The following is a 24,392-nucleotide window of genomic DNA, read 5'->3' as shown; positions in this document are numbered from 1 at the left end:
TTCTTCTTCTTTCTTCTTTCTTCTCTCTTCCTTCTTCTCTCTTCTTTCTTCTCTCTTCTTTCTTCTCTCTTCCTCCTCCCATGGGTCTTTGACAAGCGACCTGGGGTCCATTGGGGTCCGTCCGTCCTGGGGTCCATCCTGGGTAGACCGATGTTGGTGGGACAGACTGGAGTCGTTGTTGCTCCTCTTCCATCTTTACTGGGTCGTCTGAGGTCGTCTGCAGAACGACCTGGGGTCCACTGGGGGTCCGTCCGTCTTGGGGTCCGCTGGGGTCCGTCCGTCCTGGGGTCCACTGGGGTCCGTCCGTCCTGGGGTCCACAGGGTAGACCAATGTTGACCGACCGAGAGGGCTGCATCTTGGGGTCCCCTGGGGTGGTGGTGGTGGTGGAGCCATGACCTCCAGGTAGTGGGCTGGTCGTGGTGGTGGTGATAAACGCCCCTGAGTGTGGTACACAGCAGCCGTCTCCCTCTTTTGTATGTGCGTCTCTCCTCTCTTCTGGCTCCCACCTGTGGGTGAACAGAAAGGCGACAATATCGTGCTCCCAAGATATGTTATGTGACCCTGTAGTTTGTATAGGGTTACACAGTCCAGTCATACCGCTCTCCTCCTGGCAACAACTACACTTAAATTTTTAAAATAATCCAATTAACACTGAATGATATTGACTTGGTGGAACATAAGACAGTAACAGAGGAAAGTTAGAGAAGAGAGAATAAGGTCATCACTACCTTTAACTTGTCACAAAAAAAATCAACACTAATAGACAAAACACTAGCCTAAACTTAACTGTACCGTTCCTAATTTTAAGTACATAATTAACCATTACTCCCACCCTTAACCTACAGCCACCTACGTGACCCAGAGTGTCTCCCTAGCTTCTCCGCCGGTCAATAACCCCAAACTGTTGCCACCCCTGTGACCAGACTATCTAACGTCGAGCGTCCCCAACGTGAAGTCTACTGACATACTAAAGCTCCCCCTAGCATGCTGTACAAGACCAGTACACCTCGGGTTATTGCGTTCAAATGGAGTAAAACAGTCGATCGCAATAATCTGAGCAGAACCACACTTAAAAACTACTTAAGAACTACACCTGCCACTCCCCACTGACCTGGAGACCAGCGGTGGCTGGGTGTCCCCGTGGGACATGCGAGGTCACCTGTCACACTCAGCTGACCTGCACTACCAACACCGCTAAGTTCCAAAATCGCCAAATCTTATCACTAACATTAATCACTACACAAACAAGTTCTGGAGAACATTCCCTGAACACCACAAAACTCACAATCACTAAACCACAACACTAGAGAATCACTATCTCCTAACCTGAAAACTCGCAAAATCGCGAAAGTAAAACACCTGTCAAGATCTCCCTGATAGCGCCTGAGCGGCAAAAAGACACGTGGGACTGAACAATGTTAAAAGAACACCAACTACCTACAACATTGTTCAACACCGCTGCCATCATTGTAACGGGGGGTGGGGGGAATGGCTCTATCTTGTCCATTATTCCACCCCCCCAGTTAACTAACGAGGCCGGGGGAAACAGCTCTCTCTAGTCCGTTATCCCGTCCCCAGTTAGCTAACTATTCTAGAGCACCTCCAGAGTTCCTAAGGCAGCCTCTCTAGTTCAACACCTTGTAACCTAGGTATTCGACTACCTAGGTGCTAAGACTACAAGGCGCCGTAACTGGATCAGCTACCCGGAACTCTAGAGAGAACTCTAGAATACTGAATCATTGCCACAAACGTATAAGAGAAAACGAAAGGAAAGAAATGAATAGTGAAGTAATTAGTGAGGGTTTGGGGTAAGAGGTAGGGAGGTGGGAGGAGCGAGGAGGGTCATTAGCTGAAAGTGAGAGTTTAGAGAGGGGTGGAGGGAGAGGAATAGATAGGTAGTGATAGAAGAGTAGATAGTAGAAGTAGAAGAGTAGATAGTAGAAGACGAAATGCTGCCACCATCCATTCATGATCATTACATACAAGACAAGGAATGGAACTTGCCTGTATCAAAATATTCTCAAAAGATGTTATCATGAGTTCATTATTAGTATGTTCCCTCTGTACCATGTACTCAGTCTAAACCATGAAAAACAGTAACCACAGAGGCTTTCTCACCTCAACTCAAAGCTCTAGGGAACAAAGTTAAACACAATTTAAATAATAAATTCATAATTATATTTCACATGAAGTATCATAATTTAGCAATTCAATTAAAATGTTAAAGAGAGTCATCATCCAAGAATTCGAGAACCCTACAACTTGACTGCCCCTGATCATCACACAACATATGTAAACACGACCAAGTCACCCAAATGTTCACTCACCGAGGACTGAGTCTAAGTTGAATAGAGAGGGGGGGGGGGTCTGCAATTTTCAGGCAGCGTCACCCCCCGTCTGGTGACGGCCTATCTCGACGGCTGGCCTCTGCTCTGCTCCGCTGGCCGGTCTCCTATTGCTTTCTGCTGGATAGCTCTCCGAGTTTATATTGGGGAACCTAGTAGCTAACTCCGCCCACAAGTAGATAGCCTCCGGCACTACCAAGCCACTCCTTAAACGTCGGCATGTTTGAAGGCTACCCGGCTCCAATTAAGAGCTTAGCGGAAGCAAGGTGAAATTCTCATGATCTGACCTCAGGTCACTTGGGGTCGTTAACGGTTAGAGGTGTGAGATCTCAGGCAGACAACTGGCGCCTCTCCGATCCTTGTCTGTGACTCATGTACTCTATGTATGTATTAACCTAAACCAAACACTTTTACAGTGTTACATTCTCAGCCTACTATGCAAGGCCCGATTTGCCTAATAAGCCAAGTTTTCATGAATTAATGTATTTTTGTCTACCTAACCTAACCTAACCTAGCTTTTTTTGGCTACCTAACCTAACCTTACCTATATATATAGGTTAGGTTAGGTTAGGTAGGGTTGGTTAGGTTCGGTCATATATCTACGTTAATTTTAACTCCAATAAAAAAAAATTGACCTCATACATAGTGAAAAGGGTAGCTTTATCATTTCATAAGAAAAAAATTATAGTAAATATATTAATTCAGGAAAACTTGGCTTATTAGGCAAATCGGGCCTTGAATAGTAGGCTGAGAAGTGAGTTCTGGCTACTAGGTACGACATATATATATATATATATATATATATATATATATATATATATATATATATATATATATATATATATATATAAATATATATATATATATATAAATATATATATATATATATATATATATATATAAATATATATATATATATATAAATATATATATATATATATATATATATATATATATATATTTAATGCACAGACTACCCTATTCCAGTAGCTGAAGTTTATAACTTTTTAGACACTCAACCCACCAGGAGACTCGAACACTGGCCAACAAGGTGGCAGTTGCATGCTGTATCCACTACGCTATACTTCAAAGCCATTAAGAGAGGTAGGAATTCTGGGGTATTTAACCAACCAGAAATTCCAATCCTCTCCCAGGCGATGAGATAGTGTGGGACCTCGGATGCTCTTTCATCGGTTCCTGTTATATGGGAAAACTCAGTGCCAAATGCTTAATGCACAGACTACCCTATTCCAGTAGCTGAAGTTTATAACTTTTTAGACACTCAACCCACCAGGAGACTCGAACACTGGCCAACAAGGTGGCAGTTGCATGCTGTATCCACTACGCTATACTTCAAAGCCATTAAGAGAGGTAGGAATTCTGGGGTATTTAACCAACCAGAAATTCCAATCCTCTCCCAGGCGATGAGATAGTGTGGGACCTCGGATGCTCTTTCATCGGTTCCTGTTATATGGGAAAACTCAGTGCCAAATGCTTAATGCACAGACTACCCTATTCCAGTAGCTGAAGTTTATAACTTTTTAGACACTCAACCCACCAGGAGACTCGAACACTGGCCAACAAGGTGGCAGTTGCATGCTGTATCCACTACGCTATACTTCAAAGCCATTAAGAGAGGTAGGAATTCTGGGGTATTTAACCAACCAGAAATTCCAATCCTCTCCCAGGCGATGAGATAGTGTGGGACCTCGGATGCTCTTTCATCGGTTCCTGTTATATGGGAAAACTCAGTGCCAAATGCTTAATGCACAGACTACCCTATTCCAGTAGCTGAAGTTTATAACTTTTTAGACACTCAACCCACCAGGAGACTCGAACACTGGCCAACAAGGTGGCAGTTGCATGCTGTATCCACTACGCTATACTTCAAAGCCATTAAGAGAGGTAGGAATTCTGGGGTATTTAACCAACCAGAAATTCCAATCCTCTCCCAGGCGATGAGATAGTGTGGGACCTCGGATGCTCTTTCATCGGTTCCTGTTATATGGGAAAACTCAGTGCCAAATGCTTAATGCACAGACTACCCTGGTGGGTCTCCTGGTGGGTTGAGTGTCTAAAAAGTTATAAACTTCAGCTACTGGAATAGGGTAGTCTGTGCATTAAGCATTTGGCACTGAGTTTTCCCATATAACAGGAACCGATGAAAGAGCATCCGAGGTCCCACACTATCTCATCGCCTGGGAGAGGATTGGAATTTCTGGTTGGTTAAATACCCCAGAATTCCTACCTCTCTTAATGGCTTTGAAGTATAGCGTAGTGGATACAGCATGCAACTGCCACCTTGTTGGCCAGTGTTCGAGTCTCCTGGTGGGTTGAGTGTCTAAAAAGTTATAAACTTCAGCTACTGGAATAGGGTAGTCTGTGCATTAAGCATTTGGCACTGAGTTTTCCCATATAACAGGAACCGATGAAAGAGCATCCGAGGTCCCACACTATCTCATCGCCTGGGAGAGGATTGGAATTTCTGGTTGGTTAAATACCCCAGAATTCCTACCTCTCTTAATGGCTTTGAAGTATAGCGTAGTGGATACAGCATGCAACTGCCACCTTGTTGGCCAGTGTTCGAGTCTCCTGGTGGGTTGAGTGTCTAAAAAGTTATATATATATATATATATATATATATATATATATATATATATATGTCGTACCTAGTAGCCAGAACTCGCTTCTCAGCCTACTATGCAAGGCCCGATTTGCCTAATAAGCCAAGTTTTCATGAATTAATTGTTTTTCGACTACCTAACCTACCTAACCTAACCTAACCTACCTTTTTCGGCTACCTAACCGAACCTAACCTATAAAGATAGGTTAGGTTAGGTTAGGTAGGGTTGGTTAGGTTCGGTCATATATCTACGTTAATTTTAACTCCAATAAAAAAAAATTGACCTCATACATAATGAAATGGGTAGCTTTATCATTTCATAAGAAAAAAATTTGAGAAAATATAATAATTCAGGAAAACTTGGCTTATTAGGCAAATCGGGCCCTGAATTGTAGGCTGAGAAGTGCGTTCTGGCTACTAGGTACGACATATATATATATATATATATATATATATATATATATATATATATATATATGTCGTACCTAGTAGCCAGAACGCACTTCTAAGCCTACTATGCAATGCCCGATTTGCCTAATAAGCCAAGTTTTCATGAATTATTTGTTTTTCGACTACCTAACCTACCTACCCTAACCTAACCTAACTTTTTCGGCCACCTAACCTAACCTAACCTATTAAGATAGGTTAGGTTACGTTAGGTAAGGTTGGTTACGTTCGGTCATATATCTACGTTAATTTTGACTCCAATAAAAAATAATTGACCTCATACATAATAAAATGGGTAGCTTTATCATTTCATAAGAAAAAAAATAGAGAAAATATAATAATTCATGAAAACTTGACTTATTAGGCAAATCGGGCCTTCAATAGTAGGCTGAGAAGTGCGTTCTGGCTACTAGGTACGACATATATATATATATATATATATATATATATATATATATATATATATATATATATATATATATATATATATATATATATATATATATATATATATATATATATATATATGACCGAAAACTCACACCCCAGATGTGACCCGAACCCATACTGCCAGGAGCAACGCAACTGGTATCTACAGGACGCCTTAATCCGCTTGACCATCACGACCTGACATAAGGAAGTGATAGCCGAAGCTATTTGAACCACTTCCCCGCCAGCACTCGGATGATAATCTTGGGCATAGCATTTTATCAAATCACCTCATTCTTTGGGGCACACGTGAGGAACACAAATGCGAACAAGCCTGAATGGTCACCAGGATTATATGCGACTGAAAACTCACACCCCAGAAGTGACTCGAACCCATACTGCCAGGAGCAACGCAACTGGTATCTACAGGCCGCCTTAATCCGCTTATCCATCACGACAGGACATAAGGAAGTGATAGCCAAAGCTATGTGAACCACTTCCCCACCAGCACTCGGATGGTAATCTTGGGCATAGCATTTTATCAAATCACCTCATTCTTTGGGGCACACGTGAAGAACACAAATGCAAACAACCCTGAATGATCCCCAGGACTATATGCGACTGAAAACTCACACCCTAGAAGTGATTCGAACCCATACTGCCAGGAGCAACGCAACTGGTATGTACAGGATGCCTTAATCCGCTTGACCATCACGACCGGACATAAGGAAGTGATAGCCGAAGCTATTTGAACCACTTCCCCGCCGGCACTCGGATGGTAATAGGTTCTCCCATAGGAGTCCTGTTTGCGAACTTCTACATGGGTATCATCGAACAAAAGGTCTTAGTCGACATGAACTTAAAACTGTCCATATACTGCAGGTATGTTGACAACATTTTTTCACAGGTACCTGATGTCAGACATCTGCAGAAGCTGAAGGAGGAATTTGAGTGGAATTGTGTTGTGTTTCACTTACGAGATAGAGAAGGATGGGAAGCTGCCCTTTCTAGATGTAACAGTCATGGAAAGGAGCGAAGGTTTCCACACTGCAGTCTACACTAAGGAAACAAACATAGGAATGTGCCTCAATACCAACAGTGACTGCCCAGACAGGTACAAGAGGAGTGTTGTTAACGCTTATGTCGACCGTGCTCTCAGCCACAGCTCAGGATGGAAGCAAGTCGATGAAGAACTCTGTAGGGTAAGGCAGGTCCTAGTCAACAACGGCTTCTCCAATGGTCTCGTTGAAGACATCATAAGAAGGAAGGTGAAACGCCATGCAACCTCTGAAGAGACAACTAACACAACACCTATAGCCCCTATTAGACTATTTTACAGGAACTTCTTTTCCACAGCTCATAAAACGAAGGAAAGGGTCCTGAAAGATATTGTTAATAGAAACTTTATCCCTACAGACAAAAATCAGAAGATACAATTGACGATTTACTGTAAAACCAAGAAAACTGCCAACCTACTCATGAGAAACTCTCCAGACAGAATGCAGAACGCTTTGAAAGAGACCAATGTCGTCTATGCCTTCAAATGCCCACTTGGGGACTGTAAGCCTCAAAGAACTCAGTATATAGGCAAGACAACAACATCTCTTTCCAGACGATTAACGATGCATAAGCAACAGGGCTCCATTAAGGAACATATAACCTCTTCCCACAACCAGACCATCACCAGAGAAGTCTTAACAAAAAACACAGAAATCATCGATAGATACAGCGATAGCAGGCGGCTTGATATCTGCGAGGCACTACACATTAAGAAGTCAACACAAGCAATCAACAGCCAATAAATGCACAACTATATTCTACCCACTTCAAGACTCCGCACCAATATAGAAGCATCAAGAAATATGGGCCAATAGGCCCTTTGCATTTACTTCCATTCTTCCCCTTAACTTACCCAATATTATACCCATTGTTTCGTGTTCTATCTTGTGTTGAAAGTTTGTTTTCACCTCATCCAAAACTGTTGTAACATATCACCTCACCCAAATGCAGGTATAAAATCGAAGCTGTTTAAACTCTGTTCAGTTATAGTTGTATGTGTGTGTAAACTAAAGTCTTTGAAAATGTAATAAGTTATTACGAAACGCGTTCAAGTGTCGTGTCAGACTAGAAATAAAAATGAATTTCGGAGAACTGATTTTTCAATTACCATCGACAGTGAAAAGAAACATAAGAAATAGAGAAAATTCGTGTTAGAATTATTAATCTTACTTTTTCGGTCATATTAAATAATATATATATATATATATATATATATATATATATATATATATATATATATATATATATATATATATATGCGAACAAGCCTGAATGGTACCCAGGACAATATGCAACTGAAAACTCACACCCCAGAAGTGACTCGAACCCATACTCCCAGGAGCAACGCAACTGGTATGTACAAGACGCCATAATCCACTTGACCATCACGACCGGACAAAATGAGGTGATAGCCGAGGCTATTTGAACCACCCCACCGCCGGCACTCGGATAGTAATCTTGGCATAGCACTTTACCAAATCACCTCATTCTTTGGGGCACACATGAGGAACACAAATGCGAACAAGCCTGAATGGTCCCCAGGACAATATGCAACTGAAAACTCACACCCCAGAAGTGACTCGAACCCATACTCCCAGGAGCAACGCAACTGGCATGTACAAGACGCCTTAATCCACTTGACCATCACGACCGGACAAAATGAGGTGATAGCCGAGGCTATTTAAACCACCCCACCGCCGGCACTCGGATAGTAATCTTGGGCATAGCATTTTACCAAATCACCTCATTCTTTGGGGCACACGTGAGGAACACAAATGCGAACAAGCCTGAATGGTCCCCAGGACAATATGCAACTGAAAACTCACACCCCAGAAGTGACTCGAACCCATACTCCCAGGAGCAACGCAACTGGTATGTACAAGACGCCTTTATCCACTTGACCATCACGACCGGACAAAATGAGGTGATAGCCGAGGCTATTTGAACCACCCCACCGCCGGCACTCGGATAGTAATCTTGGGCATAGCATTTTACCAAATCACCTCATTCTTTGGGGCACACGTGAGGAGCACAAATGCGAACAAGCCTGAATGGTCCCCAGGACAATATGCAACTGAAAACTCACACCCCAGAAGTGACTCGAACCCATACTCCCAGGAGCAACGCAACTGGTATGTACAAGACGCCTTAATCCACTTGACCATCACGACCGGACAAAATGAGGTGATAGCCGAGGCTATTTGAACCACCCCACCGCCGGCACTCGGATAGTAATCTTGGCATAGCACTTTACCAAATCACCTCATTCTTTGGGGCACACATGAGGAACACAAATGCGAACAAGCCTGAATGGTCCCCAGGACAATATGCAACTGAAAACTCGCACCCCAGAAGTGACTCGAACCCATACTCCCAGGAGCAACGTAACTGGTATGTACAAGACGCCTTAATCCACTTGACCATCACGACCGGACAAAATGAGGTGATAGCCGAGGCTATTTGAACCACCCCACCGCCGGCACTCGGATAGTAATCTTGGGCATAGCATTTTACCAAATCACCTCATTCTTTGGGGCACACGTGATGAACACAAATGCGAACAAGCCTGAATGGTCCCCAGGACAATATGCAACTGAAAACTCACACCCCAGAAGTGACTCGAACCCATACTCCCAGGAGCAACGCAACTGGTATGTACAAGACGCCTTAATCCACTTGACCATCACGACCGGACAAAATGAAGTGATAGCCGAGGCTATTTGAACCACCCCACCGCCGGCACTCGGATAGTAATCTTGGGCATAGCATTTTACCAAATCACCTCATTCTTTGGGGCACACGTGAGGAGCACAAATGCGAACAAGCCTGAATGGTCCCCAGGACAATATGCAACTGAAAACTCACACCCCAGAAGTGACTCGAACCCATACTCCCAGGAGCAACGCAACTGGTATGTACAAGACGCCTTAATCCACTTGACCATCACGACCGGACAAAATGAGGTGATAGCCGAGGCTATTTGAACCACCCCACCGCCGGCACTCGGATAGTAATCTTGGCATAGCACTTTACCAAATCACCTCATTCTTTGGGGCACACATGAGGAACACAAATGCGAACAAGCCTGAATGGTCCCCAGGACAATATGCAACTGAAAACTCGCACCCCAGAAGTGACTCGAACCCATACTCCCAGGAGCAACGTAACTGGTATGTACAAGACGCCTTAATCCACTTGACCATCACGACCGGACAAAATGAGGTGATAGCCGAGGCTATTTGAACCACCCCACCGCCGGCACTCGGATAGTAATCTTGGGCATAGCATTTTACCAAATCACCTCATTCTTTGGGGCACACGTGATGAACACAAATGCGAACAAGCCTGAATGGTCCCCAGGACAATATGCAACTGAAAACTCACACCCCAGAAGTGACTCGAACCCATACTCCCAGGAGCAACGCAACTGGTATGTACAAGACGCCTTAATCCACTTGACCATCACGACCGGACAAAATGAGGTGATAGCCGAGGCTATTTGAACCACCCCACCGCCGGCACTCGGATAGTAATCTTGGGCATAGCATTTTACCAAATCACCTCATTCTTTGGGGCACACGTGAGGAACACAAATGCGAACAAGCCTGAATGGTCCCCAGGACAATATGCAACTGAAAACTCACACCCCAGAAGTGACTCGAACCCATACTCCCAGGAGCAACGCAACTGGTATGTACAAAACGCCTTAATCCACTTGACCATCACGACCGGACAAAATGAGGTGATAGCCGAGGCTATTTGAACCACCCCACCGCCGGCACTCGGATAGTAATCTTGGGCATAGCATTTTACCAAATCACCTCATTCTTTGGGGCACACGTGAGGAACACAAATGCGAACAAGCCTGAATGGTCCCCAGGACAATATGCAACTGAAAACTCACACCCCAGAAGTGACTCGAACCCATACTCCCAGGAGCAACGCAACTGGTATGTACAAGACGCCTTAATCCACTTGACCATCACGACCGGACAAAATGAGGTGATAGCCGAGGCTATTTGAACCACCCCACCGCCGGCACTCGGATAGTAATCTTGGGCATAGCATTTTACCAAATCACCTCATTCTTTGGGGCACACGTGAGGAACACAAATGCGAACAAGCCTGAATGGTCCCCAGGACAATATGCAACTGAAAACTCACACCCCAGAAGTGACTCGAACCCATACTCCCAGGAGCAACGCAACTGGTATGTACAAGACGCCTTAATCCACTTGACCATCACGACCGGACAAAATGAGGTGATAGCCGAGGCTATTTGAACCACCCCACCGCCGGCACTCGGATAGTAATCTTGGGCATAGCATTTTACCAAATCACCTCATTCTTTGGGGCACACGTGAGGAACACAAATGCGAACAAGCCTGAATGGTCCCCAGGACAATATGCAACTGAAAACTCACACCCGAGAAGTGACTCGAACCCATACTCCCAGGAGCAACGCAACTGGTATGTACAAGACGCCTTAATCCACTTGACCATCACGACCGGACAAAATGAGGTGATAGCCGAGGCTATTTGAACCACCCCACCGCCGGCACTCGGATAGTAATCTTGGGCATAGCATTTTACCAAATCACCTCATTCTTTGGGGCACACGTGAGGAACACAAATGCGAACAAGCCTGAATGGTCCCCAGGACAATATGCAACTGAAAACTCACACCCCAGAAGTGACTCGAACCCATACTCCCAGGAGCAACGCAACTGGTATGTACAAGACGCCTTAATCCACTTGACCATCACGACCGGACAAAATGAGGTGATAGCCGAGGCTATTTGAACCACCCCACCACCGGCACTCGGATAGTAATCTTGGGCATAGCATTTTACCAAATCACCTCATTCTTTGGGGCACACGTGAGGAACACAAATGCGAAGAAGCCTGAATGGTCCCCAGGACAATATGCAACTGAAAACTCACACCCCAGAAGTGACTCGAACCCATACTCCCAGGGGCAACGCAACTGGTATGTACAAGACGCCTTAATCCACTTGACCATCACGACCGGACAAAATGAGGTGATAGCCGAGGCTATTTGAACCACCCCACCGCCGGCACTCGGATAGTAATCTTGGGCATAGCATTTTACCAAATCACCTCATTCTTTGGGGCACACGTGAGGAACACAAATGCGAACAAGCCTGAATGGTCCCCAGGACAATATGCAACTGAAAACTCACACCCCAGAAGTGACTCGAACCAATACTCCCAGGAGCAACGCAACTGGTATGTACAAAACGCCTTAATCCACTTGACCATCACGACCGGACAAAATGAGGTGATAGCCGAGGCTATTTGAACCACCCCACCGCCGGCACTCGGATAGTAATCTTGGGCATAGCATTTTACCAAATCACCTCATTCTTTGGGGCACACGTGAGGAACACAAATGCGAACAAGCCTGAATGGTCCCCAGGACAATATGCAACTGAAAACTCACACCCCAGAAGTGACTCGAACCCATACTCCCAGGAGCAACGCAACTGGTATGTACAAGACGCCTTAATCCACTTGACCATCACGACCGGACAAAATGAGGTGATAGCCGAGGCTATTTGAACCACCCCACCGCCGGCACTCGGATAGTAATCTTGGGCATAGCATTTTACCAAATCACCTCATTCTTTGGGGCACACGTGAGGAACACAAATGCGAACAAGCCTGAATGGTCCCCAGGACAATATGCAACTGAAAACTCACACCCCAGAAGTGACTCGAACCCATACTCCCAGGAGCAACGCAACTGGTATGTACAAGACGCCTTAATCCACTTGACCATCACGACCGGACAAAATGAGGTGATAGCCGAGGCTATTTGAACCACCCCACCGCCGGCACTCGGATAGTAATCTTGGGCATAGCATTTTACCAAATCACCTCATTCTTTGGGGCACACGTGAGGAACACAAATGCGAACAAGCCTGAATGGTCCCCAGGACAATATGCAACTGAAAACTCACACCCCAGAAGTGACTCGAACCGATACTCCCAGGAGCAACGCAACTGGTATGTACAAAACGCCTTAATCCACTTGACCATCACGACCGGACAAAATGAGGTGATAGCCGAGGCTATTTGAACCACCCCACCGCCGGCACTCGGATAGTAATCTTGGGCATAGCATTTTACCAAATCACCTCATTCTTTGGGGCACACGTGAGGAACACAAATGCGAACAAGCCTGAATGGTCCCCAGGACAATATGCAACTGAAAACTCACACCCCAGAAGTGACTCGAACCCATACTCCCAGGAGCAACGCAACTGGTATGTACAAGACGCCTTAATCCACTTGACCATCACGACCGGACAAAATGAGGTGATAGCCGAGGCTATTTGAACCACCCCACCGCCGGCACTCGGATAGTAATCTTGGGCATAGCATTTTACCAAATCACCTCATTCTTTGGGGCACACGTGAGGAACACAAATGCGAACAAGCCTGAATGGTCCCCAGGACAATATGCAACTGAAAACTCACACCCTAGAAGTGACTCGAACCCATACTCCCAGGAACAACGCAACTGGTATGTACAAGACGCCTTAATCCACTTGACCATCACGACCGGACAAAATGAGGTGATAGCCGAGGCTATTTGAACCACCCCACCGCCGGCACTCGGATAGTAATCTTGGGCATAGCATTTTACCAAATCACCTCATTCTTTGGGGCACACGTGAGGAACACAAATGCGAACAAGCCTGAATGGTCCCCAGGACAATATGCAACTGAAAACTCACACCCCAGAAGTGACTCGAACCCATACTCCCAGGAGCAACGCAACTGGTATGTACAAAACGCCTTAATCCACTTGACCATCACGACCGGACAAAATGAGGTGATAGCCGAGGCTATTTGAACCACCCCACCGCCGGCACTCGGATAGTAATCTTGGGCATAGCATTTTACCAAATCACCTCATTCTTTGGGGCACACGTGAGGAACACAAATGCGAACAAGCCTGAATGGTCCCCAGGACAATATGCAACTGAAAACTCACACCCCAGAAGTGACTCGAACCCATACTCCCAGGAGCAACGCAACTGGTGTGTACAAGACGCCTTAATCCACTTGACCATCACGACCGGACAAAATGAGGTGATAGCCGAGGCTATTTGAACCACCCCACCGCCGGCACTCGGATAGTAATCTTGGGCATAGCATTTTACCAAATCACCTCATTCTTTGGGGCACACGTGAGGAACACAAATGCGAACAAGCCTGAATGGTCCCCAGGACAATATGCAACTGAAAACTCACACCCCAGAAGTGACTCGAACCCATACTCCCAGGAGCAACGCAACTGGTATGTACAAGACGCCTTAATCCACTTGACCATCACGACCGGACAAAATGAGGTGATAGCCGAGGCTATTTGAACCACCCCACCGCCGGCACTCGGATAGTAATCTTGGGCATAGCATTTTACCAAATCACCTCATTCTTTGGGGCACACGTGAGGAACACAAATGCGAACAAGCCTGAATGGTCCCCAGGACAATATGCAACTGAAAACTCACACCCGAGAAGTGACTCGAACCCATACTCCCAGGAGCAACGCAACTGGTATGTACAAGACGCCTTAATCCACTTGACCATCACGACCGGACAAAATGAGGTGATAGCCGAGGCTATTTGAACCACCCCACCGCCGGCACTCGGATAGTAATCTTGGGCATAGCATTTTACCAAATCACCTCATTCTTTGGGGCACACGTGAGGAACACAAATGCGAACAAGCCTGAATGGTCCCCAGGACAATATGCAACTGAAAACTCACACCCCAGAAGTGACTCGAACCCATACTCCCAGGAGCAACGCAACTGGTATGTACAAGACGCCTTAATCCACTTGACCATCACGACCGGACAAAATGAGGTGATAGCCGAGGCTATTTGAACCACCCCACCGCCGGCACTCGGATAGTAATCTTGGGCATAGCATTTTACCAAATCACCTCATTCTTTGGGGCACACGTGAGGAACACAAATGCGAACAAGCCTGAATGGTCCCCAGGACAATATGCAACTGAAAACTCACACCCCAGAAGTGACTCGAACCCATACTCCCAGGAGCAACGCAACTGGTATGTACAAGACGCCTTAATCCACTTGACCATCACGACCGGACAAAATGAGGTGATAGCCGAGGCTATTTGAACCACCCCACCGCCGGCACTCGGATAGTAATCTTGGGCATAGCATTTTACCAAATCACCTCATTCTTTGGGGCACACGTGAGGAACACAAATGCGAACAAGCCTGAATGGTCCCCAGGACAATATGCAACTGAAAACTCACACCCCAGAAGTGACTCGAACCCATACTCCCAGGAGCAACGCAACTGGTATGTACAAAACGCCTTAATCCACTTGACCATCACGACCGGACAAAATGAGGTGATAGCCGAGGCTATTTGAACCACCCCACTGCCGGCACTCGGATAGTAATCTTGGGCATAGCATTTTACCAAATCACCTCATTCTTTGGGGCACACGTGAGGAACACAAATGCGAACAAGCCTGAATGGTCCCCAGGACAATATGCAACTGAAAACTCACACCCCAGAAGTGACTCGAACCCATACTCCCAGGAGCAACGCAACTGGTATGTATAAAACGCCTTAATCCACTTGACCATCACGACCGGACAAAATGAGGTGATAGCCGAGGCTATTTGAACCACCCCACCGCCGGCACTCGGATAGTAATCTTGGGCATAGCATTTTACCAAATCACCTCATTCTTTGGGGCACACGTGAGGAACACAAATGCGAACAAGCCTGAATGGTCCCCAGGACAATATGCAACTGAAAACTCACACCCTAGAAGTGACTCGAACCCATACTCCCAGGAACAACGCAACTGGTATGTATAAGACGCCTTAATCCACTTGACCATCACGACCGGACAAAATGAGGTGATAGCCGAGGCTATTTGAACCACCCCACCACCGGCACTCGGATAGTAATCTTGGGCATAGCATTTTACCAAATCACCTCATTCTTTGGGGCACACGTGAGGAACACAAATGCGAACAAGCCTGAATGGTCCCCAGGACAATATGCAACTGAAAACTCACACCCCAGAAGTGACTCGAACCCATACTCCCAGGAGCAACGCAACTGGTATGTACAAGGCGCCTTAATCCACTTGACCATCACGACCGGACAAAATGAGGTGATAGCCGAGGCTATTTGAACCACCCCACCGCCGGCACTCGGATAGTAATCTTGGGCATAGCATTTTACCAAATCACCTCATTCTTTGGGGCACACGTGAGGAACACAAATGCGAACAAGCCTGAATGGTCCCCAGGACAATATGCAACTGAAAACTCACACCCCAGAAGTGACTCGAACCCATACTCCCAGAAGCAACGCAACTGGTATGTACAAGACGCCTTAATCCACTTGACCATCACGACCGGACAAAATGAGGTGATAGCCGAGGCTATTTGAACCACCCCACCGCCGGCACTCGGATAGTAATCTTGGGCATAGCATTTTACCAAATCACCTCATTCTTTGGGGCACACGTGAGGAACACTAATGCGAACAAGCCTGAATGGTCCCCAGGACAATATGCAACTGAAAACTCACACCCCAGAAGTGACTCGAACCCATACTCCCAGGAGCAACGCAACTGGTATGTACAAGACGCCTTAATCCACTTGACCATCACGACCGGACAAAATGAGGTGATAGCCGAGGCTATTTGAACCACCCCACCGCCGGCACTCGGATAGTAATCTTGGGCATAGCATTTTACCAAATCACCTCATTCTTTGGGGCACACGTGAGGAACACAAATGCGAACAAGCCTGAATGGTCCCCAGGACAATATGCAACTGAAAACTCACACCCCAGAAGTGACTCGAACCCATACTCCCAGGAGCAACGCAACTGGTATGTACAAGACGCCTTAATCCACTTGACCATCACGACCGGACAAAATGAGGTGATAGCCGAGGCTATTTGAACCACCCCACCGCCGGCACTCGGATAGTAATCTTGGGCATAGCATTTTACCAAATCACCTCATTCTTTGGGGCACACGTGAGGAACACAAATGCGAACAAGCCTGAATGGTCCCCAGGACAATATGCAACTGAAAACTCACACCCCAGAAGTGACTCGAACCCATACTCCCAGGAGCAACGCAACTGGTATGTACAAAACGCCTTAATCCACTTGACCATCACGACCGGACAAAATGAGGTGATAGCCGAGGCTATTTGAACCACCCCACCGCCGGCACTCGGATAGTAATCTTGGGCATAGCATTTTACCAAATCACCTCATTCTTTGGGGCACACGTGAGGAACACAAATGCGAACAAGCCTGAATGGTCCCCAGGACAATATGCAACTGAAAACTCACACCCCAGAAGTGACTCGAACCCATACTCCCAGGAGCAACGCAACTGGTATGTACAAGACGCCTTAATCCACTTGACCATCATGACCGGACAAAATGAGGTGATAGCCGAGGCTATTTGAACCACCCCACCGCCGGCACTCGGATAGTAATCTTGGGCATAGCATTTTACCAAATCGCCTCATTCTTTGCGGCACACGTGAGGAACACAAATGCGAACAAGCCTGAATGGTCCCCAGGACAATATGCAACTGAAAACTCACACCCGAGAAGTGACTCGAACCCATACTCCCAGGAGCAACGCAACTGGTATGTACAAGACGCCTTAATCCACTTGACCATCATGACCGGACAAAATGAGGTGATAGCCGAGGCTATTTGAACCACCCCACCGCCGGCACTCGGATAGTAATCTTGGGCATAGCATTTTACCAAATCACCTCATTCTTTGGGGCACACGTGAGGAACACAAATGCGAACAAGCCTGAATGGTCCCCAGGACAATATGCAACTGAAAACTCACACCCCAGAAGTGACTCGAACCCATACTCCCAGGAGCAACGCAACTGGTATGTACAAGACGCCTTAATCCACTTGACCATCACGACCGGACAAAATGAGGTGATAGCCGAGGCTATTTGAACCACCCCACCACCGGCACTCGGATAGTAATCTTGGGCATAGCATTTTACCAAATCACCTCATTCTTTGGGGCACACGTGAGGAACACAAATGCGAACAAGCCTGAATGGTCCCCAGGACAATATGCAACTGAAAACTCACACCCCAGAAGTGACTCGAACCCATACTCCCAGGAGCAACGCAACTGGTATGTACAAGACGCCTTAATCCACTTGACCATCACGACCGGACAAAATGAGGTGATAGCCGAGGCTATTTGAACCACCCCACCGCCGGCACTCGGATAGTAATCTTGGGCATAGCATTTTACCAAATCACCTCATTCTTTGGGGCACACGTGAGGAACACAAATGCGAACAAGCCTGAATGGTCCCCAGGACAATATGCAACTGAAAACTCACACCCCAGAAGTGACTCGAACCCATACTCCCAGGAGCAACGCAACTGGTATGTACAAAACGCCTTAATCCACTTGACCATCACGACCGGACAAAATGAGGTGATAGCCGAGGCTATTTGAACCACCCCACCGCCGGCACTCGGATAGTAATCTTGGGCATAGCATTTTACCAAATCACCTCATTCTTTGGGGCACACGTGAGGAACACAAATGCGAACAAGCCTGAATGGTCCCCAGGACAAAATGCAACTGAAAACTCACACCCCAGAAGTGACTCGAACCCATACTCCCAGGAGCAACGCAACTGGTATGTACAAGACGCCTTAATCCACTTGACCATCACGACCGGACAAAATGAGGTGATAGCCGAGGCTATTTGAACCACCCCACCGCCGGCACTCGGATAGTAATCTTGGGCATAGCATTTTACCAAATCACCTCATTCTTTGGGGCACACGTGAGGAACACAAATGCGAACAAGCCTGAATGGTCCCCAGGACAATATGCAACTGAAAACTCACACCCCAGAAGTGACTCGAACCCATACTCCCAGGAGCAACGCAACTGGTATGTACAAGACGCCTTAATCCACTTGACCATCACGACCGGACAAAATGAGGTGATAGCCGAGGCTATTTGAACCACCCCACCGCCGGCACTCGGATAGTAATCTTGGGCATAGCATTTTACCAAATCACCTCATTCTTTGGGGCACACGTGAGGAACACAAATGCGAACAAGCCTGAATGGTCCCCAGGACAATATGCAACTGAAAACTCACACCCGAGAAGTGACTCGAACCCATACTCCCAGGAGCAACGCAACTGGTATGTACAAGACGCCTTAATCCACTTGACCATCACGACCGGACAAAATGAGGTGATAGCCGAGGCTATTTGAACCACCCCACCGCCGGCACTCGGATAGTAATCTTGGGCATAGCATTTTACCAAATCACCTCATTCTTTGGGGCACACGTGAGGAACACAAATGCGAACAAGCCTGAATGGTCCCCAGGACAATATGCAACTGAAAACTCACACCCCAGAAGTGACTCGAACCCATACTCCCAGGAGCAACGCAACTGGTATGTACAAGACGCCTTAATCCACTTGACCATCACGACCGGACAAAATGAGGTGATAGCCGAGGCTATTTGAACCACCCCACCGCCGGCACTCGGATAGTAATCTTGGGCATAGCATTTTACCAAATCACCTCATTCTTTGGGGCACACGTGAGGAACACAAATGCGAACAAGCCTGAATGGTCCCCAGGACAATATGCAACTGAAAACTCACACCCCAGAAGTGACTCGAACCCATACTCCCAGGAGCAACGCAACTGGTATGTACAAGACGCCTTAATCCACTTGACCATCACGACCGGACAAAATGAGGTGATAGCCGAGGCTATTTGAACCACCCCACCGCCGGCACTCGGATAGTAATCTTGGGCATAGCATTTTACCAAATCACCTCATTCTTTGGGGCACACGTGAGGAACACAAATGCGAACAAGCCTGAATGGTCCCCAGGACAATATGCAACTGAAAACTCACACCCCAGAAGTGACTCGAACCCATACTCCCAGGAGCAACGCAACTGGTATGTACAAGACGCCTTAATCCACTTGACCATCACGACCGGACAAAATGAGGTGATAGCCGAGGCTATTTGAACCACCCCACCGCCGGCACTCGGATAGTAATCTTGGGCATAACATTTTACCAAATCACCTCATTCTTTGGGGCACACGTGAGGAACACAAATGCGAACAAGCCTGAATGGTCCCCAGGACAATATGCAACTGAAAACTCACACCCCAGAAGTGACTCGAACCCATACTCCCAGGAGCAACGCAACTGGTATGTACAAGACGCCTTAATCCACTTGACCATCACGACCGGACAAAATGAGGTGATAGCCGAGGCTATTTGAACCACCCCACCGCCGGCACTCGGATAGTAATCTTGGGCATAGTATTTTACCAAATCACCTCATTCTTTGGGGCACACGTGAGGAACACAAATGCGAACAAGCCTGAATGGTCCCCAGGACAATATGCAACTGAAAACTCACACCCCAGAAGTGACTCGAACCCATACTCCCAGGAGCAACGCAACTGGTATGTACAAGACACCTTAATCCACTTGACCATCACGACCGGACAAAATGAGGTGATAGCCGAGGCTATTTTAACCACCCCACCGCTGGCACTCGGATAGTAATCTTGGGCATAGCATTTTACCAAATCACCTCATTCTTTTGGGCACACGTGAGGAACACAAATGCGAACAAGCCTGAATGGTCCCCAGGACAATATGCAACTTAAAACTCACCCCAGAAGTGACTCGAACCCATTCTCCAAGGAGCAACGCAACTGGTATGTACAAGACGCCTTAATCCATTTGACCATCACGACCGGACAAAATGAGGTGATAGCCGAGGCTATTTGAACCACCCCACCGCCGGCACTCGGATAGTAATCTTGGGCATAGCATTTTACCAAATCACCTCATTTTTTGGGGCACACGTGAGGAACACAAATGCGAACAAGCCTGAATGGTCCCCAGGACAATATGCAACTGAAAACTCACACCCCAGAAGTGACTCGAACCCATACTCCCAGGAGCAACGCAACTGGTATGTACAAGACGCCTTAATCCACTTGACCATCACGACCGGACAAAATGAGGTGATAGCCGAGGCTATTTGAACCACTCCACCGCCGGCACTCGGATAGTAATCTTGGGCATAGCATTTTACCAAATCACCTCATTCTTTGGGGCACACGTGAGGAACACAAATGCGAACAAGCCTGAATGGTCCCCAGGACAATATGCAACTGAAAACTCACACCCCAGAAGTGACTCGAACCCATACTCCCAGGAGCAACGCAACTGGTATGTACAAGACGCCTTAATCCACTTGACCATCACGACCGGACAAAATGAGGTGATAGCCGAGGCTATTTGAACCACCCCACCGCCGGCACTCGGATAGTAATCTTGGGCATAGCATTTTACCAAATCACCTCATTCTTTGGGGCACACGTGAGGAACACAAATGCGAACAAGCCTGAATGGTCCCCAGGACAATATGCAACTGAAAACTCACACCCCAGAAGTGACTCGAACCCATACTCCCAGGAGCAACGCAACTGATATGTACAAGACGCCTTATTAATCCACTTGACCATCACGACCGGACAAAATGAGGTGATAGCCGAGGCTATTTGAACCACCCCACCGCCGGCACTCGGATAGTAATCTTGGGCATAGCATTTTACCAAATCACCTCATTCTTTGGGGCACACGTGAGGAACACAAATGCGAACAAGCCTGAATGGTCCCCAGGACAATATGCAACTGAAAACTCACACCCCAGAAGTGACTCGAACCCATACTCCCAGGAGCAACGCAACTGGTATGAACAAGACGCCTTAATCCACTTGACCATCACGACCGGACAAAATGAGGTGATAGCCGAGGCTATTTGAACCACCCCACCGCCGGCACTCGGATAGTAATCTTGGGCATAGCATTTTACCAAATCACCTCATTCTTTGGGGCACACGTGAGGAACACAAATGCGAACAAGCCTGAATGGTCCCCAGGACAATATGCAACTGAAAACTCACACCCCAGAAGTGACTCGAACCCATACTCCCAGGAGCAACGCAACTGGTATGTACAAGACGCCTTAATCCACTTGACCATCACGACCGGACAAAATGAGGTGATAGCCGAGGCTATTTGAACCACCCCACCGCCGGCACTCGGATAGTAATCTTGGGCATAGCATTTTACCAAATCACCTCATTCTTTGGGGCACACGTGAGGAACACAAATGCGAACAAGCCTGAATGGTCCCCAGGACAATATGCAACTGAAAACTCACACCCCAGAAGTGACTCGAACCCATACTCCCAGAAGCAACGCAACTGGTATGTACAAGACGCCTTAATCCACTTGACCATCACGACCGGACAAAATGAGGTGATAGCCGAGGCTATTTGAACCACCCCACCGCCGGCACTCGGATAGTAATCTTGGGCATAGCATTTTACCAAATCACCTCATTCTTTGGGGCACACGTGAGGAACACAAATGCGAACAAGCCTGAATGGTCCCCAGGACAATATGCAACTGAAAACTCACACCCCAGAAGTGACTCGAACCCATACTCCCAGGAGCAACGCAACTGGTATGTACAAGATGCCTTAATCCACTTGACCATCACGACCGGACAAAATGAGGTGATAGCCGAGGCTATTTGAACCACCCCACCGCCGGCACTCGGATAGTAATCTTGGGCATAGCATTTTACCAAATCACCTCATTCTTTGGGGCACACGTGAGGAACACAAATGCGAACAAGCCTGTATGGTCCCCAGGACAATATGCAACTGAAAACTCACACCCCAGAAGTGACTCGAACCCATACTCCCAGGAGCAATGCAACTGGTATGTACAAGACGCCTTAATCCACTTGACCATCACGACCGGATAAAATGAGGTGATAGCCGAGGCTATTTGAACCACCCCACCGCCGGCACTCGGATAGTAATCTTGGGCATAGCATTTTACCAAATCACCTCATTCTTTGGGGCACACGTGAGGAACACAAATGCGAACAAGCCTGAATGGTCCCCAGGACAATATGCAACTGAAAACTCACACCCCAGAAGTGACTCGAACCCATACTCCCAGGAGCAACGCAACTGGTATGTACAAGACGCCTTAATCCACTTGACCATCACGACCGGAAAAAATGAGGTGATAGCCGAGGCTATTTTAACCACCCCACCGCCGGCACTCGGATAGTAATCTTGGGCATAGCATTTTACCAAATCACCTCATTCTTTGGGGCACACGTGAGGAACACAAATGCGAACAAGCCTGAATGGTCCCTAGGACAATATGCAACTTAAAACTCACACCCCAGAAGTGACTCGAACCCATTCTCCCAGGAGCAACGCAACTGGTATGTACAAGACGCCTTAATCCACTTGACCATCACGACCGGACAAAATGAGGTGATAGCCGAGGCTATTTGAACCACCCCACTGCCGGCACTCGGATAGTAATCTTGGGCATAGCATTTTACCAAATCACCTCATTTTTTGGGGCACACGTGAGGAACACAAATGCGAACAAGCCTGAATGGTCCCCAGGACAATATGCAACTGAAAACTCACACCCCAGAAGTGACTCGAACCCATACTCCCAGGAGCAACGCAACTGGTATGTACAAGACGCCTTAATCCACTTGACCATCACGACCGGACAAAATGAGGTGATAGCCGAGGCTATTTGAACCACTCCACCGCCGGCACTCGGATAGTAATCTTGGGCATAGCATTTTACCAAATCACCTCATTCTTTGGGGCACACGTGAAGAACACAAATGCGAACAAGCCTGAATGGTCCCCAGGACAATATGCAACTGAAAACTCACACCCCAGAAGTGACTCGAACCCATACTCCCAGGAGCAACGCAACTGGTATGTACAAGACGCCTTAATCCACTTGACCATCACGACCGGACAAAATGAGGTGATAGCCGAGGCTATTTGAACCACCCCACCGCCGGCACTCGGATAGTAATCTTGGGCATAGCATTTTTCCAAATCACCTCATTCTTTGGGGCACACGTGAGGAACACAAATGCGAACAAGCCTGAATGGTCCCCAGGACAATATGCAACTGAAAACTCACACCCCAGAAGTGACTCGAACCCATACTCCCAGGAGCAACGCAACTGGTATGTACAAGACGCCTTAATCCACTTGACCATCACGACCGGACAAAATGAGGTGATAGCCGAGGCTATTTGAACCACCCCACCGCCGGCACTCGGATAGTAATCTTGGGCATAGCATTTTACCAAATCACCTCATTCTTTGGGGCACACGTGAGGAACACAAATGCAAACAAGCCTGAATGGTCCCCAGGACAATATGCAACTGAAAACTCACACCCCAGAAGTGACTCGAACCCATACTCCCAGGAGCAACGCAACTGGTATGTACAAGACGCCT

Source organism: Procambarus clarkii, chromosome 26 (genome assembly GCF_040958095.1).
Source record: "Procambarus clarkii isolate CNS0578487 chromosome 26, FALCON_Pclarkii_2.0, whole genome shotgun sequence".
Classification (NCBI taxonomy): Eukaryota; Metazoa; Arthropoda; class Malacostraca; order Decapoda; family Cambaridae; genus Procambarus; species Procambarus clarkii.
This window is presented reverse-complemented; position numbering follows the sequence as displayed.